We start from the raw sequence: 14,559 nt of genomic DNA, 5'->3' as shown, positions 1-14,559 counted from the left end.
GCCGGTAGGTACCTTACAGCACTACGTTTCCTTCCCCCCCATTTTCTACTCCAGGAGCATCAAGCTCAATGTCAAGTTGCACGCATGCTACTAGTAAAGCGCCAGTTCACTTCAGATCATCGGGCATTATCTTAGCAGCCAAACTAACACTCACATCGCCACCGCGACCAGTCTCAAAAGTAACGGGACTAACGTTCCCTGAAACTTACTGTCGAGTGCCAAAGCTGCCACGACCTGAGGTGGCACTACAAAGGGAATTCTCATATGCATCTCTCCTCTTGTCTGCCTACGTCACCCGCGAGCATCACCTTCTTGATGCAGTACTTACAACCTGCATGTTTTCAGCACAGCAACAAGCAGCACAGGCAACAGTGCCTCCCCCTCTTTCGGGGACACGAAAAGTAACTGCAGCTTTCCCCCCCCCCCCCTCCAGACACAAGCAGTTATTGACATTTTCCACCTCCTGGAACTGGAATCCAGTTGCTGTTGGGGGCGATGTCTGGTAACCCACGCCGATAAAACCCGTGCTGCTAGCTGCCGTGGGGATCGACCCGAGCAACCAAGCAGCAGTGCTGCGCCCAGATTCGGCACGTTCTCCCGTCACGGGAGCCACGTGCAAATACAGCTGCACCCTCCTTGCCGATAAAGGGGCAACAAGAAGTTCGCTTCCCAGGTCTCAGAGTAATTCTAGAGCTAAGCTGATAGTCTTCAGGTTTATGCTCAGCTAATACATGCCAACACCCATCACCGACCCAGGGGAACGAACAGAGCGGCTCCCCTTTGCACGTCACGGGGGACTGCTGGGCAAGAGAGGAGCAGCTGGGGAGCACGCACCAAACCAACCCCACCTCTCCACAAGGCACTGAGGGTTGTCGCTCTTAATAAAAGCACGGCGGTGCTTTCGTAAGGCCTTACTCACTCGGTCACCTTTCCGTGTCCCGGGCGAAACTCCGGGAGAAACACGCGGCCCGTATGGCAACGTGCTCGGGGCATCAGGGTTTCTTATCGCATCCTTTCGCAGCGTCGCGTTGCACCGCACCGGGAGAACCTTGGGGCTCTTACTCCTACAACGCAGGGAGGAGGGAATGAAATAAATACTCTTCAATGACAAGGAAAAATACATTCAAGTCATCCTCGACAACAGGCGACAAAACACTCAAGCCCAGGTTTCACGCTGAACAACAAGAGCGATTAACCACAGAGTTCCTCGGCACTGCTGCCTTTTCCAGCCCGCGGATAGTTTCCTCGCTCACTGACAAAGCACGCGTTACAACTCCAGCCATCCGTGTGTTGACTGCGCATAAAAGCAAACAACTCCTTTTCAGCTGCTGTGCAGTCAGATATACATCCAAAAAACCTCAACCAGCGTAACCTGCAGACAGCCGTGTAGTTGGGAACTGCCCTGGAGAGCTGCAGAGCCGCGGACCCTCAGAAATACTGGGGGAAATGCTCAGAAATACAGTGGAAAGAAACTGGAGTTGCCTGGGTCTCAGAATAATTCTAGAGCTAAAGTGGTGACAGACATCAGCTTTACATCAGGTAATACATGCCAACACTCATCACTGACCCAAGAAGGCAACCTCCGCCTGCCCTACCCAGGCTTTCAAATGCAGCACAGTTTCTGCCCAAAGCAGGATGCTACTTCATTTGTAACACCGCTAACAGATTTCTTCCTCGAGATGGGACGAGAGATACATCACGCGAACAACCAAGCCGCTGTTGGCAAGCACTGGAGCCTTTTTCTCCGTATTGTTTTTCACCGCCGTTTGCGTGAGAAGGAAAATCAAAGACAGAACAGGTGGAGATAGCCTTGGTGAAAAAATAAGATTCAGGCAACGTTCTCTTCTTGGTTTGGCGTCCCTTTTTTCTTTTCTTTTCCCCCTCTTCAGGATAAGAGTACAGGCCAAATAAATAAAGAAAACTTAGACCCGTCTTCCGAGCATTTCAAGCTATTACAGGAAAAAAGCAATTTGAGGAAGACAACACAAGAACTGGCTACTACAACCCTTCTTTTCTACAAGACACTAAAGCGTAGACACGCTACACGCGTATAATTCATACGTTCTGCATAACTATATCCTTTCTATAGACACCACACAAGTATGTGACTATATAGCATAATATCGACTGTCATACACATCTCTGTGTATAAGTATCTATGAAATCCAAACCTTTCCTCCTCCCCTGGCCAGGCACATCTTTCTCCTCAACATACCCCCCCGCTTGAGGAGAATTCATGAAATCCACAAGCAGTTATCGACAAGATCCCGCTACGACCTGTACCTAAGCAATGTTTCGGGGAGACTGCTACAAAATTCACAAAAAACGCAGACAAAAAGCCACCAGTAAAGGAACATTGAAAGCACAATGTTCCCAAATCTGACAATTCTCTTCAGGAGATGAATCCTAAAGTTGGGCCCATCAGATTATTGTTGAATAAGGTACCAAAACCGTTCTTGCCATCCATATCCAACTGCACCCAGTTCCTAAGTCTGCAGTCCTCAAGATCATGAATTGCAAGCGGTTGTTCCCACAGCGACCCTGTCACATTTACCCGGACGTCCTGGGGGTCGACACAAGATGAGGATCACGACCTGTGCCGGCACTTACCGCACCACGTGCGCTGGCGTGATCTGATGAACGCCAGAATTCCGTCTGCCGTCAGTCGGTGCAGCCGTCGTCCCACGGGATCCCTCGCTGTCTGCCCCCAGGAAACGCCGCTCGTCCTCAAGTACTCCCGACAGACTGCGCCCCGAAGCAGGGCATGATTTTTACTTCTGAATCGGGTAAGCACAGCATCGAAACAGAGCAAGGAAAATGCCTCAGTTAAATGTTTTCCATCCCTTTAACCACTCAACACGTACTAACCGCTCATATGTATCACACGCACCATGCGTGCCTGTACGTATGCCTGCGTACGTACGGGCGCCTGTGCCGGTAGGTACCTTACAGCACTACGTTTCCTTCCCCCCCATTTTCTACTCCAGGAGCATCAAGCTCAATGTCAAGTTGCACGCATGCTACTAGTAAAGCGCCAGTTCACTTCAGATCATCGGGCATTATCTTAGCAGCCAAACTAACACTCACATCGCCACCGCGACCAGTCTCAAAAGTAACGGGACTAACGTTCCCTGAAACTTACTGTCGAGTGCCAAAGCTGCCACGACCTGAGGTGGCACTACAAAGGGAATTCTCATATGCATCTCTCCTCTTGTCTGCCTACGTCACCCGCGAGCATCACCTTCTTGATGCAGTACTTACAACCTGCATGTTTTCAGCACAGCAACAAGCAGCACAGGCAACAGTGCCTCCCCCTCTTTCGGGGACACGAAAAGTAACTGCAGCTTTCCCCACCCCCCCCTCCAGACACAAGCAGTTATTGACATTTTCCACCTCCTGGAACTGGAATCCAGTTGCTGTTGGGGGCGATGTCTGGTAACCCACGCCGATAAAACCCGTGCTGCTAGCTGCCGTGGGGATCGACCCGAGCAACCAAGCAGCAGTGCTGCGCCCAGATTCGGCACGTTCTCCCGTCACGGGAGCCACGTGCAAATACAGCTGCACCCTCCTTGCCGATAAAGGGGCAACAAGAAGTTCGCTTCCCAGGTCTCAGAGTAATTCTAGAGCTAAGCTGATAGTCTTCAGGTTTATGCTCAGCTAATACATGCCAACACCCATCACCGACCCAGGGGAACGAACAGAGCGGCTCCCCTTTGCACGTCACGGGGGACTGCTGGGCAAGAGAGGAGCAGCTGGGGAGCACGCACCAAACCAACCCCACCTCTCCACAAGGCACTGAGGGTTGTCGCTCTTAATAAAAGCACGGCGGTGCTTTCGTAAGGCCTTACTCACTCGGTCACCTTTCCGTGTCCCGGGCGAAACTCCGGGAGAAACACGCGGCCCGTACGGCAACGTGCTCGGGGCATCAGGGTTTCTTATCGCATCCTTTCGCAGCGTCGCGTTGCACCGCACCGGGAGAACCTTGGGGCTCTTACTCCTACAACGCAGGGAGGAGGGAATGAAATAAATACTCTTCAATGACAAGGAAAAATACATTCAAGTCATCCTCGACAACAGGCGACAAAACACTCAAGCCCAGGTTTCACGCTGAACAACAAGAGCGATTAACCACAGAGTTCCTCGGCACTGCTGCCTTTTCCAGCCCGCGGATAGTTTCCTCGCTCACTGACAAAGCGCGCGTTACAACTCCAGCCATCCGTGTGTTGACTGCGCATCAAAGCGAACAACTCCTTTTCAGCTGCTGTGCAGTCAGATATACATCCAAAAAACCTCAACCAGCGTAACCTGCAGACAGCCGTGTAGTTGGGAACTGCCCTGGAGAGCTGCAGAGCCTCAGAAATACTGGGGGAAATGCTCAGAAATACAGTGGAAAGAAACTGGAGTTGCCTGGGTCTCAGAATAATTCTAGAGCTAAAGTGGTGACAGACATCAGCTTTACATCAGGTAATACATGCCAACACTCATCACTGACCCAAGAAGGCAACCTCCGCCTGCCCTACCCAGGCTTTCAAATGCAGCACAGTTTCTGCCCAAAGCAGGATGCTACTTCATTTGTAACACCGCTAACAGATTTCTTCCTCGAGATGGGACGAGAGATACATCACGCGAACAACCAAGCCGCTGTTGGCAAGCACTGGAGCCTTTTTCTCCGTATTGTTTTTCACCGCCGTTTGCGTGAGAAGGAAAATCAAAGACAGAACAGGTGGAGATAGCCTTGGTGAAAAAATAAGATTCAGGCAACGTTCTCTTCTTGGTTTGGCGTCCCTTTTTTCTTTTCTTTTCCCCCTCTTCAGGATAAGAGTACAGGCCAAATAAATAAAGAAAACTTAGACCCGTCTTCCGAGCATTTCAAGCTATTACAGGAAAAAAGCAATTTGAGGAAGACAACACAAGAACTGGCTACTACAACCCTTCTTTTCTACAAGACACTAAAGCGTAGACACGCTACACGCGTATAATTCATACGTTCTGCATAACTATATCCTTTCTATAGACACCACACAAGTATGTGACTATATAGCATAATATTGACTGTCATACACATCTCTGTGTATAAGTATCTATGAAATCCAAACCTTTCCTCCTCCCCTGGCCAGGCACATCTTTCTCCTCAACATACCCCCCGGCTTGAGGAGAATTCATGAAATCCACAAGCAGTTATCGACAAGATCCCGCTACGACCTGTACCTAAGCAATGTTTCGGGGAGACTGCTACAAAATTCACAAAAAACGCAGACAAAAAGCCACCAGTAAAGGAACATTGAAAGCACAATGTTCCCAAATCTGACAATTCTCTTTAGGAGATGAATCCTAAAGTTGGGCCCATCAGATTATTGTTGAATAAGGTACCAAAACCGTTCTTGCCATCCATATCCAACTGCACCCAGTTCCTAAGTCTGCAGTCCTCAAGATCATGAATTGCAAGCGGTTGTTCCCACAGCGACCCTGTCACATTTACCCGGACGTGCTGGGGGTCGACACAAGATGAGGATCACGACCTGTGCCGGCACTTACCGCACCACGTGCGCTGGCGTGATCTGATGAACGCCAGAATTCCGTCTGCCGTCAGTCGGTGCAGCCGTCGTCCCACGGGATCCCTCGCTGTCTGCCCCCAGGAAACGCCGCTCGTCCTCAAGTACTCCCGACAGACTGCGCCCCGAAGCAGGGCATGATTTTTACTTCTGAATCGGGTAAGCACAGCATCGAAACAGAGCAAGGAAAATGCCTCAGTTAAATGTTTTCCATCCCTTTAACCACTCAACACGTACTAACCGCTCACATGTATCACACGCACCATGCGTGCCTGTACGTATGCCTGCGTACGTACGGGCGCCTGTGCCGGTAGGTACCTTACAGCACTACGTTTCCTTCCCCCCCATTTTCTAGTCCAGGAGCATCAAGCTCAATGTCAAGTTGCACGCATGCTACTAGTAAAGCGCCAGTTCACTTCAGATCATCGGGCATTATCTTAGCAGCCAAACTAACACTCACATCGCCACCGCGACCAGTCTCAAAAGTAACGGGACTAACGTTCCCTGAAACTTACTGTCGAGTGCCAAAGCTGCCACGACCTGAGGTGGCACTACAAAGGGAATTCTCATATGCATCTCTCCTCTTGTCTGCCTACGTCACCCGCGAGCATCACCTTCTTGATGCAGTACTTACAACCTGCATGTTTTCAGCACAGCAACAAGCAGCACAGGCAACAGTGCCTCCCCCTCTTTCGGGGACACGAAAAGTAACTGCAGCTTTCCCCACCCCCCCCTCCAGACACAAGCAGTTATTGACATTTTCCACCTCCTGGAACTGGAATCCAGTTGCTGTTGGGGGCGATGTCTGGTAACCCACGCCGATAAAACCCGTGCTGCTAGCTGCCGTGGGGATCGACCCGAGCAACCAAGCAGCAGTGCTGCGCCCAGATTCGGCACGTTCTCCCGTCACGGGAGCCACGTGCAAATACAGCTGCACCCTCCTTGCCGATAAAGGGGCAACAAGAAGTTCGCTTCCCAGGTCTCAGAGTAATTCTAGAGCTAAGCTGATAGTCTTCAGGTTTATGCTCAGCTAATACATGCCAACACCCATCACCGACCCAGGGGAACGAACAGAGCGGCTCCCCTTTGCACGTCACGGGGGACTGCTGGGCAAGAGAGGAGCAGCTGGGGAGCACGCACCAAACCAACCCCACCTCTCCACAAGGCACTGAGGGTTGTCGCTCTTAATAAAAGCACGGCGGTGCTTTCGTAAGGCCTTACTCACTCGGTCACCTTTCCGTGTCCCGGGCGAAACTCCGGGAGAAACACGCGGCCCGTATGGCAACGTGCTCGGGGCATCAGGGTTTCTTATCGCATCCTTTCGCAGCGTCGCGTTGCACCGCACCGGGAGAACCTTGGGGCTCTTACTCCTACAACGCAGGGAGGAGGGAATGAAATAAATACTCTTCAATGACAAGGAAAAATACATTCAAGTCATCCTCGACAACAGGCGACAAAACACTCAAGCCCAGGTTTCACGCTGAACAACAAGAGCGATTAACCACAGAGTTCCTCGGCACTGCTGCCTTTTCCAGCCCGCGGATAGTTTCCTCGCTCACTGACAAAGCACGCGTTACAACTCCAGCCATCCGTGTGTTGACTGCGCATAAAAGCAAACAACTCCTTTTCAGCTGCTGTGCAGTCAGATATACATCCAAAAAACCTCAACCAGCGTAACCTGCAGACAGCCGTGTAGTTGGGAACTGCCCTGGAGAGCTGCAGAGCCGCGGACCCTCAGAAATACTGGGGGAAATGCTCAGAAATACAGTGGAAAGAAACTGGAGTTGCCTGGGTCTCAGAATAATTCTAGAGCTAAAGTGGTGACAGACATCAGCTTTACATCAGGTAATACATGCCAACACTCATCACTGACCCAAGAAGGCAACCTCCGCCTGCCCTACCCAGGCTTTCAAATGCAGCACAGTTTCTGCCCAAAGCAGGATGCTACTTCATTTGTAACACCGCTAACAGATTTCTTCCTCGAGATGGGACGAGAGATACATCACGCGAACAACCAAGCCGCTGTTGGCAAGCACTGGAGCCTTTTTCTCCGTATTGTTTTTCACCGCCGTTTGCGTGAGAAGGAAAATCAAAGACAGAACAGGTGGAGATAGCCTTGGTGAAAAAATAAGATTCAGGCAACGTTCTCTTCTTGGTTTGGCGTCCCTTTTTTCTTTTCTTTTCCCCCTCTTCAGGATAAGAGTACAGGCCAAATAAATAAAGAAAACTTAGACCCGTCTTCCGAGCATTTCAAGCTATTACAGGAAAAAAGCAATTTGAGGAAGACAACACAAGAACTGGCTACTACAACCCTTCTTTTCTACAAGACACTAAAGCGTAGACACGCTACACGCGTATAATTCATACGTTCTGCATAACTATATCCTTTCTATAGACACCACACAAGTATGTGACTATATAGCATAATATCGACTGTCATACACATCTCTGTGTATAAGTATCTATGAAATCCAAACCTTTCCTCCTCCCCTGGCCAGGCACATCTTTCTCCTCAACATACCCCCCCGCTTGAGGAGAATTCATGAAATCCACAAGCAGTTATCGACAAGATCCCGCTACGACCTGTACCTAAGCAATGTTTCGGGGAGACTGCTACAAAATTCACAAAAAACGCAGACAAAAAGCCACCAGTAAAGGAACATTGAAAGCACAATGTTCCCAAATCTGACAATTCTCTTCAGGAGATGAATCCTAAAGTTGGGCCCATCAGATTATTGTTGAATAAGGTACCAAAACCGTTCTTGCCATCCATATCCAACTGCACCCAGTTCCTAAGTCTGCAGTCCTCAAGATCATGAATTGCAAGCGGTTGTTCCCACAGCGACCCTGTCACATTTACCCGGACGTCCTGGGGGTCGACACAAGATGAGGATCACGACCTGTGCCGGCACTTACCGCACCACGTGCGCTGGCGTGATCTGATGAACGCCAGAATTCCGTCTGCCGTCAGTCGGTGCAGCCGTCGTCCCACGGGATCCCTCGCTGTCTGCCCCCAGGAAACGCCGCTCGTCCTCAAGTACTCCCGACAGACTGCGCCCCGAAGCAGGGCATGATTTTTACTTCTGAATCGGGTAAGCACAGCATCGAAACAGAGCAAGGAAAATGCCTCAGTTAAATGTTTTCCATCCCTTTAACCACTCAACACGTACTAACCGCTCATATGTATCACACGCACCATGCGTGCCTGTACGTATGCCTGCGTACGTACGGGCGCCTGTGCCGGTAGGTACCTTACAGCACTACGTTTCCTTCCCCCCCATTTTCTACTCCAGGAGCATCAAGCTCAATGTCAAGTTGCACGCATGCTACTAGTAAAGCGCCAGTTCACTTCAGATCATCGGGCATTATCTTAGCAGCCAAACTAACACTCACATCGCCACCGCGACCAGTCTCAAAAGTAACGGGACTAACGTTCCCTGAAACTTACTGTCGAGTGCCAAAGCTGCCACGACCTGAGGTGGCACTACAAAGGGAATTCTCATATGCATCTCTCCTCTTGTCTGCCTACGTCACCCGCGAGCATCACCTTCTTGATGCAGTACTTACAACCTGCATGTTTTCAGCACAGCAACAAGCAGCACAGGCAACAGTGCCTCCCCCTCTTTCGGGGACACGAAAAGTAACTGCAGCTTTCCCCACCCCCCCCCTCCAGACACAAGCAGTTATTGACATTTTCCACCTCCTGGAACTGGAATCCAGTTGCTGTTGGGGGCGATGTCTGGTAACCCACGCCGATAAAACCCGTGCTGCTAGCTGCCGTGGGGATCGACCCGAGCAACCAAGCAGCAGTGCTGCGCCCAGATTCGGCACGTTCTCCCGTCACGGGAGCCACGTGCAAATACAGCTGCACCCTCCTTGCCGATAAAGGGGCAACAAGAAGTTCGCTTCCCAGGTCTCAGAGTAATTCTAGAGCTAAGCTGATAGTCTTCAGGTTTATGCTCAGCTAATACATGCCAACACCCATCACCGACCCAGGGGAACGAACAGAGCGGCTCCCCTTTGCACGTCACGGGGGACTGCTGGGCAAGAGAGGAGCAGCTGGGGAGCACGCACCAAACCAACCCCACCTCTCCACAAGGCACTGAGGGTTGTCGCTCTTAATAAAAGCACGGCGGTGCTTTCGTAAGGCCTTACTCACTCGGTCACCTTTCCGTGTCCCGGGCGAAACTCCGGGAGAAACACGCGGCCCGTACGGCAACGTGCTCGGGGCATCAGGGTTTCTTATCGCATCCTTTCGCAGCGTCGCGTTGCACCGCACCGGGAGAACCTTGGGGCTCTTACTCCTACAACGCAGGGAGGAGGGAATGAAATAAATACTCTTCAATGACAAGGAAAAATACATTCAAGTCATCCTCGACAACAGGCGACAAAACACTCAAGCCCAGGTTTCACGCTGAACAACAAGAGCGATTAACCACAGAGTTCCTCGGCACTGCTGCCTTTTCCAGCCCGCGGATAGTTTCCTCGCTCACTGACAAAGCGCGCGTTACAACTCCAGCCATCCGTGTGTTGACTGCGCATCAAAGCGAACAACTCCTTTTCAGCTGCTGTGCAGTCAGATATACATCCAAAAAACCTCAACCAGCGTAACCTGCAGACAGCCGTGTAGTTGGGAACTGCCCTGGAGAGCTGCAGAGCCTCAGAAATACTGGGGGAAATGCTCAGAAATACAGTGGAAAGAAACTGGAGTTGCCTGGGTCTCAGAATAATTCTAGAGCTAAAGTGGTGACAGACATCAGCTTTACATCAGGTAATACATGCCAACACTCATCACTGACCCAAGAAGGCAACCTCCGCCTGCCCTACCCAGGCTTTCAAACGCAGCACAGTTTCTGCCCAAAGCAGGATGCTACTTCATTTGTAACACCGCTAACAGATTTCTTCCTCGAGATGGGACGAGAGATACATCACGCGAACAACCAAGCCGCTGTTGGCAAGCACTGGAGCCTTTTTCTCCGTATTGTTTTTCACCGCCGTTTGCGTGAGAAGGAAAATCAAAGACAGAACAGGTGGAGATAGCCTTGGTGAAAAAATAAGATTCAGGCAACGTTCTCTTCTTGGTTTGGCGTCCCTTTTTTCTTTTCTTTTCCCCCTCTTCAGGATAAGAGTACAGGCCAAATAAATAAAGAAAACTTAGACCCGTCTTCCGAGCATTTCAAGCTATTACAGAAAAAAAGCAATTTGAGGAAGACAACACAAGAACTGGCTACTACAACCCTTCTTTTCTACAAGACACTAAAGCGTAGACACGCTACACGTGTATAATTCATACGTTCTGCATAACTATATCCTTTCTATAGACACCACACAAGTATGTGACTATATAGCATAATATCGACTGTCATACACATCTCTGTGTATAAGTATCTATGAAATCCAAACCTTTCCTCCTCCCCTGGCCAGGCACATCTTTCTCCTCAACATACCCCCCCGCTTGAGGAGAATTCATGAAATCCACAAGCAGTTATCGACAAGATCCCGCTACGACCTGTACCTAAGCAATGTTTCGGGGAGACTGCTACAAAATTCACAAAAAACGCAGACAAAAAGCCACCAGTAAAGGAACATTGAAAGCACAATGTTCCCAAATCTGACAATTCTCTTCAGGAGATGAATCCTAAAGTTGGGCCCATCAGATTATTGTTGAATAAGGTACCAAAACCGTTCTTGCCATCCATATCCAACTGCACCCAGTTCCTAAGTCTGCAGTCCTCAAGATCATGAATTGCAAGCGGTTGTTCCCACAGCGACCCTGTCACATTTACCCGGACGTCCTGGGGGTCGACACAAGATGAGGATCACGACCTGTGCCGGCACTTACCGCACCACGTGCGCTGGCGTGATCTGATGAACGCCAGAATTCCGTCTGCCGTCAGTCGGTGCAGCCGTCGTCCCACGGGATCCCTCGCTGTCTGCCCCCAGGAAACGCCGCTCGTCCTCAAGTACTCCCGACAGACTGCGCCCCGAAGCAGGGCATGATTTTTACTTCTGAATCGGGTAAGCACAGCATCGAAACAGAGCAAGGAAAATGCCTCAGTTAAATGTTTTCCATCCCTTTAACCACTCAACACGTACTAACCGCTCATATGTATCACACGCACCATGCGTGCCTGTACGTATGCCTGCGTACGTACGGGCGCCTGTGCCGGTAGGTACCTTACAGCACTACGTTTCCTTCCCCCCCATTTTCTACTCCAGGAGCATCAAGCTCAATGTCAAGTTGCACGCATGCTACTAGTAAAGCGCCAGTTCACTTCAGATCATCGGGCATTATCTTAGCAGCCAAACTAACACTCACATCGCCACCGCGACCAGTCTCAAAAGTAACGGGACTAACGTTCCCTGAAACTTACTGTCGAGTGCCAAAGCTGCCACGACCTGAGGTGGCACTACAAAGGGAATTCTCATATGCATCTCTCCTCTTGTCTGCCTACGTCACCCGCGAGCATCACCTTCTTGATGCAGTACTTACAACCTGCATGTTTTCAGCACAGCAACAAGCAGCACAGGCAACAGTGCCTCCCCCTCTTTCGGGGACACGAAAAGTAACTGCAGCTTTCCCCACCCCCCCCTCCAGACACAAGCAGTTATTGACATTTTCCACCTCCTGGAACTGGAATCCAGTTGCTGTTGGGGGCGATGTCTGGTAACCCACGCCGATAAAACCCGTGCTGCTAGCTGCCGTGGGGATCGACCCGAGCAACCAAGCAGCAGTGCTGCGCCCAGATTCGGCACGTTCTCCCGTCACGGGAGCCACGTGCAAATACAGCTGCACCCTCCTTGCCGATAAAGGGGCAACAAGAAGTTCGCTTCCCAGGTCTCAGAGTAATTCTAGAGCTAAGCTGATAGTCTTCAGGTTTATGCTCAGCTAATACATGCCAACACCCATCACCGACCCAGGGGAACGAACAGAGCGGCTCCCCTTTGCACGTCACGGGGGACTGCTGGGCAAGAGAGGAGCAGCTGGGGAGCACGCACCAAACCAACCCCACCTCTCCACAAGGCACTGAGGGTTGTCGCTCTTAATAAAAGCACGGCGGTGCTTTCGTAAGGCCTTACTCACTCGGTCACCTTTCCGTGTCCCGGGCGAAACTCCGGGAGAAACACGCGGCCCGTACGGCAACGTGCTCGGGGCATCAGGGTTTCTTATCGCATCCTTTCGCAGCGTCGCGTTGCACCGCACCGGGAGAACCTTGGGGCTCTTACTCCTACAACGCAGGGAGGAGGGAATGAAATAAATACTCTTCAATGACAAGGAAAAATACATTCAAGTCATCCTCGACAACAGGCGACAAAACACTCAAGCCCAGGTTTCACGCTGAACAACAAGAGCGATTAACCACAGAGTTCCTCGGCACTGCTGCCTTTTCCAGCCCGCGGATAGTTTCCTCGCTCACTGACAAAGCGCGCGTTACAACTCCAGCCATCCGTGTGTTGACTGCGCATAAAAGCGAACAACTCCTTTTCAGCTGCTGTGCAGTCAGATATACATCCAAAAAACCTCAACCAGCGTAACCTGCAGACAGCCGTGTAGTTGGGAACTGCCCTGGAGAGCTGCAGAGCCGCAGACCCTCAGAAATACTGGGGGAAATGCTCAGAAATACAGTGGAAAGAAACTGGAGTTGCCTGGGTCTCAGAATAATTCTAGAGCTAAAGTGGTGACAGACATCAGCTTTACATCAGGTAATACATGCCAACACTCATCACTGACCCAAGAAGGCAACCTCCGCCTGCCCTACCCAGGCTTTCAAACGCAGCACAGTTTCTGCCCAAAGCAGGATGCTACTTCATTTGTAACACCGCTAACAGATTTCTTCCTCGAGATGGGACGAGAGATACATCACGCGAACAACCAAGCCGCTGTTGGCAAGCACTGGAGCCTTTTTCTCCGTATTGTTTTTCACCGCCGTTTGCGTGAGAAGGAAAATCAAAGACAGAACAGGTGGAGATAGCCTTGGTGAAAAAATAAGATTCAGGCAACGTTCTCTTCTTGGTTTGGCGTCCCTTTTTTCTTTTCTTTTCCCCCTCTTCAGGATAAGAGTACAGGCCAAATAAATAAAGAAAACTTAGACCCGTCTTCCGAGCATTTCAAGCTATTACAGGAAAAAAGCAATTTGAGGAAGACAACACAAGAACTGGCTACTACAACCCTTCTTTTCTACAAGACACTAAAGCGTAGACACGCTACACGCGTATAATTCATACGTTCTGCATAACTATATCCTTTCTATAGACACCACACAAGTATGTGACTATATAGCATAATATCGACTGTCATACACATCTCTGTGTATAAGTATCTATGAAATCCAAACCTTTCCTCCTCCCCTGGCCAGGCACATCTTTCTCCTCAACATACCCCCCCGCTTGAGGAGAATTCATGAAATCCACAAGCAGTTATCGACAAGATCCCGCTACGACCTGTACCTAAGCAATGTTTCGGGGAGACTGCTACAAAATTCACAAAAAACGCAGACAAAAAGCCACCAGTAAAGGAACATTGAAAGCACAATGTTCCCAAATCTGACAATTCTCTTCAGGAGATGAATCCTAAAGTTGGGCCCATCAGATTATTGTTGAATAAGGTACCAAAACCGTTCTTGCCATCCATATCCAACTGCACCCAGTTCCTAAGTCTGCAGTCCTCAAGATCATGAATTGCAAGCGGTTGTTCCCACAGCGACCCTGTCACATTTACCCGGACGTCCTGGGGGTCGACACAAGATGAGGATCACGACCTGTGCCGGCACTTACCGCACCACGTGCGCTGGCGTGATCTGATGAACGCCAGAATTCCGTCTGCCGTCAGTCGGTGCAGCCGTCGTCCCACGGGATCCCTCGCTGTCTGCCCCCAGGAAACGCCGCTCGTCCTCAAGTACTCCCGACAGACTGCGCCCCGAAGCAGGGCATGATTTTTACTTCTGAATCGGGTAAGCACAGCATCGAAACAGAGCAAGGAAAATGCCTCAGTTAAATGTTTTCCATC

The 14,559-nt window shown here is 50.4% G+C and overlaps 1 long non-coding RNA gene and 10 other non-coding genes across 24 annotated transcripts in view; all 11 read right to left on the bottom strand.

Moving 5' to 3' along the window:
* Window positions 1-14,559, bottom strand: part of LOC129200621 (uncharacterized) — a 45,098-nt gene that overhangs the window by 18,861 nt on the left and 11,678 nt on the right. For 13 of the 14 annotated variants that reach the window (XR_008575012.1, XR_008575017.1, XR_008575008.1 and 10 more), the window contains 6 exons: window positions 14,328-14,494; window positions 11,395-11,561; window positions 8,469-8,635; window positions 5,536-5,702; window positions 3,853-4,808; window positions 2,611-2,777 (listed from right to left, as the gene is read on the bottom strand). This is a non-coding gene — a long non-coding RNA (uncharacterized LOC129200621). The remainder of the gene's footprint in view (window positions 1-2,610; window positions 2,778-3,852; window positions 4,809-5,535; window positions 5,703-8,468; window positions 8,636-11,394; window positions 11,562-14,327; window positions 14,495-14,559) is intronic. The other variant, XR_008575010.1, reaches the window with a different exon arrangement.
* LOC129200645 (small nucleolar RNA SNORD45) lies at window positions 671-753 on the bottom strand. Its single transcript, XR_008575043.1, has one exon. It is a non-coding gene; the product is annotated as a small nucleolar RNA SNORD45 (small nucleolar RNA).
* LOC129200628 (small nucleolar RNA SNORD45) lies at window positions 1,484-1,568 on the bottom strand. The gene has a single exon (XR_008575027.1). It is a non-coding gene; the product is annotated as a small nucleolar RNA SNORD45 (small nucleolar RNA).
* On the bottom strand, window positions 3,604-3,686 carry LOC129200644 (small nucleolar RNA SNORD45). Its single transcript, XR_008575042.1, has one exon. It is a non-coding gene; the product is annotated as a small nucleolar RNA SNORD45 (small nucleolar RNA).
* LOC129200627 (small nucleolar RNA SNORD45) lies at window positions 4,409-4,493 on the bottom strand. Its single transcript, XR_008575026.1, has one exon. It is a non-coding gene; the product is annotated as a small nucleolar RNA SNORD45 (small nucleolar RNA).
* LOC129200643 (small nucleolar RNA SNORD45) lies at window positions 6,529-6,611 on the bottom strand. Its single transcript, XR_008575041.1, has one exon. It is a non-coding gene; the product is annotated as a small nucleolar RNA SNORD45 (small nucleolar RNA).
* Window positions 7,342-7,426, bottom strand: LOC129200626 (small nucleolar RNA SNORD45). The gene has a single exon (XR_008575025.1). It is a non-coding gene; the product is annotated as a small nucleolar RNA SNORD45 (small nucleolar RNA).
* LOC129200642 (small nucleolar RNA SNORD45) lies at window positions 9,463-9,545 on the bottom strand. The gene has a single exon (XR_008575040.1). It is a non-coding gene; the product is annotated as a small nucleolar RNA SNORD45 (small nucleolar RNA).
* Window positions 10,268-10,352, bottom strand: LOC129200625 (small nucleolar RNA SNORD45). Its single transcript, XR_008575024.1, has one exon. It is a non-coding gene; the product is annotated as a small nucleolar RNA SNORD45 (small nucleolar RNA).
* Window positions 12,388-12,470, bottom strand: LOC129200641 (small nucleolar RNA SNORD45). The gene has a single exon (XR_008575039.1). It is a non-coding gene; the product is annotated as a small nucleolar RNA SNORD45 (small nucleolar RNA).
* LOC129200624 (small nucleolar RNA SNORD45) lies at window positions 13,201-13,285 on the bottom strand. Its single transcript, XR_008575023.1, has one exon. It is a non-coding gene; the product is annotated as a small nucleolar RNA SNORD45 (small nucleolar RNA).

This window comes from Grus americana, unplaced genomic scaffold (genome assembly GCF_028858705.1).
Source record: "Grus americana isolate bGruAme1 unplaced genomic scaffold, bGruAme1.mat scaffold_362, whole genome shotgun sequence".
In the NCBI taxonomy this organism is placed as follows: domain Eukaryota; kingdom Metazoa; phylum Chordata; class Aves; order Gruiformes; family Gruidae; genus Grus; species Grus americana.
This window is presented reverse-complemented; position numbering and strand designations above follow the sequence as displayed.